The sequence below is a fragment of the Lipotes vexillifer genome, unplaced genomic scaffold, assembly GCF_000442215.2.
Source record: "Lipotes vexillifer unplaced genomic scaffold, Lipotes_vexillifer_v1.1 scaffold135, whole genome shotgun sequence".
Classification (NCBI taxonomy): domain Eukaryota; kingdom Metazoa; phylum Chordata; class Mammalia; order Artiodactyla; family Lipotidae; genus Lipotes; species Lipotes vexillifer.
The window spans coordinates 656,228-659,390 of record NW_006774574.1 but is presented as its reverse complement, the minus strand read 5'-3'; positions in this window follow the sequence as shown (position 1 = coordinate 659,390).

The following is a 3,163-nucleotide window of genomic DNA, read 5'->3' as shown; positions in this document are numbered from 1 at the left end:
CTTTCCCTTCTGTTCTTCTGCACCACCCCTGCCCCAGTCTCCCTCAAGGTGTCCCTGGTACCCGCTGGACCCCTAAGAGTGGGTGGGTCCTGCTGGGTGTAGGAACTCCTCCCCTCCCCCAGCTGCCCCTCAGGGGTGCCAGTCCTGTAGGTCCGGCCTTTACTTTTGCTCCACTTTCCCTCCCTCCCACTCCCTCAGGATCTGTGTCACTGGACGGGGTCTCAGTGGGCAGAAGATCAGGCCAGAGATCTCAGCAGGCTCCTGGGGGCCCTAGTGGGCAGAGGAAACCTGGCCATGCTCCCTTTTAATCCTCAGCCTTCCCAATGGTCCCCCAATTTCCCCCCTCGGGCGTGGGATCCCTTCCCCTCCCCCAGCCACCCCTCAGGGACGCCAGTCCCATCCCGCCTCCACTTCTCCTCCCTCTTCACTCCCCCCAACACCCTACATCCTATCCATTCGCTGGGGGTTCCTCCCATCCCCTTAGGTGTCAGTGGTCCCCCACCGGTGCCTGGTATGTGCCCTAGTTGTGCGGAGATGCGAATTCTGCCTCCTCCTAGTCTGCCAACTTGACTCCGCCCTGTGTGTACGTATTTTAAATGTGCTATGTGAGTTTCTTCTTTGTATTAAATTTATTTTTTATTGATGTATAGTTGAATTACAATGTTGTGTTAATTACTGCTGTATAGCAAAGTGACTCAGTTATACATATACATATACTTTCTTTTTCATATTCTTTTCCATTATGGTGTATCACAGGATATTGAATATAGTTCCCTGTGCTATACAATAGGACCTTGTTGTTTATCCATTCTATATATACTAGTTTGCATCTGCTAATCCCAATCTCCCAATCCATCCCTCTCCTACCCCCATCCCTTGGCAACCACCTGTGTATTCTCTATGTCCCTGATTCTGTTTCTGTTTCATTTGTGTCGTATTTTAGATTCCACATATAAGTGATATCATATGGTATTTGTCTTTCTCTTTCTGACTTACTTCACTTAGTATGATAATCTCTAGTTGCATCCAAGAGTTTTTCACCTACTTAATTTCATCCAGAATGGCTCCACCAGTACAGAGAGGGAAGCAAAAACACCAGCTAAGCTTGAAGACTCTAAAAGCAGATAGGATTGGTTGGGGGAATTGGGGAGATGCTATGAAATGGTACAAACTTGCAACTAGAAAATGAGTAAGTTCTGGAGATCTAATGCCTAGCACAGTGATTATAATCAATAATACTCTATTATATGCTTAAATTGATAAGGGACTGGATCTTAACTATTCTAATCACAAAAAAGAAATTATAATCATATGATAGAGGTGCTGGCTAAGCTACGATGGTGATCATATTGTGATATATAAATGTATCAAGTCAACACGTTGTGTGCCTTAAGCTGACACAATGTTTTATGTCCATTACATCTCAATTAAAAATAAATAAATAAAATAAAACAGAAAGGACCAGTGCCCTCTTCCTAGGCAGAGACTGGGGAAAAGGTAAGATCCCCTCAGTTGGCCCCTGCCATTGCATGGCATAGGAGGGACAGACAACATCTACAGGATGTACGTGTAGGCAGAGGACCCTGAGAGACCAACATAGAGTTTTACTCCCAGCATAATAGGGGGCACAGACAAGTGATCTTCTGTGTACTGGACAGTAACCTGGAGAGGAAGGGCTTTGACATCACCAAGTCTTTTGTGTCTCTAGAGAGGAAGAACAGAAGCAGGAAAGAGAGAGTTTGTATGTATCAGACTTAGCCAGGCTTCCAGCCCATTGTTCTTATAGTCATGACAAAGAGAATACAGTGGTGACCTGCATTGATGCACCACCAAAGACCGATTGAAATGCAGATTATGGCAGCAGCTGCTAAAATAGACTGACAATAATGGCCAAGACCAGATGTTTCACCCTTATTTTTTGACATTGCATAAGCACCCCAGAATGTTGACATTTACTACAGGGGTGGAGTAGGCCATGCAATGGACGTAGATTTTCTTCTTTATACTTTGTAGCTGCAGGAGATGGTTGGTGAGCAGTGATGAGTGTGATGGAACAAGTAGAAGAAAATTTCCTTGAATTGCATCTGAGCTCTCCCTTTTGAAGAGCAGCACAGGGTTATAGCACCTGAAAGAAGAATTACATCGAAACTTCAGAGTGAAGTCATAGTTTTAACCCTCAAGCAAATTTATTGAACTTATTTATTAGCTCTAATAGTTTTTTAGTGGGTTCCTTTGGATTTTCTAAATACATGATTCTGTCATCTGCTAATAGTTTTACTATTTCCTTTCCAATCTGGTGACTTTTCTTTTCTTTACTTGACTAATTGCCCTGGCTAGAACCTCCAGAGGGAATAGAAGTGGTGAGAGTGACTATTCTCCTCTGATCTTAGTGGGAAAGATTTCACTCTTTCTCTCTCTCTTTTTTTTTTTTATAAACTTATTTATTTATTTTATTTGTTTTTGGCTGTGTTGGGTCTTCGTTGTTATGTGTGGGCCTTCTCTAGTTGTGGTGAGTGGGGGCTACTCTTCTTTGTGGTGTGCAGGCTTCTCATTGCAGCGGCTTCTCTTGTTGCAGAGCACAGGCTCCAGGCATGTGGGCTGAGTAGTTGTGGCTCACAGGCTCTAGAGTGCAGGCACAGTAGTTGTGACGGATGGGCTTATTTGCTCTGCGACATGTGGGATCTTCCCAGACCAGGGCTTGAACCCACATCCCCTGCACTGGCAGACAGATTCTTAACCACTGCACCACCAGGGAAGCCCGATTTCACTCTTTCATCATTAAGTATGATGTTAGCTGTGTCTTTTTCATAGATGTCCATTATCAGGTTAAGCAAGACCCCTTCTGTTCCTAGTTTGTTGTGTGTTTTTATCACGAAAGTGTGCTGGATTTCTGCATCTATAGAGATGATCATGTGTTTTTGTCCCTTACACTATTAATATGGCATATTATGTTGATTGATTTTGGGGGGGAATGTCAAACCAACCTTGCATTTCTAAGATAAATCTCACTAAGTTGTGGTGTATAATCCTTTTTACATGTTGCTAGACTTGTGGTCCTAGTTGTGGTAGGCTAAATAATGGCTTTCCAAAAGATACGCTTGTCATAATTACTGGGTGGAAACTGTGATTGTTACCTTATATGGCAAAGACTTTGCAGATGAGA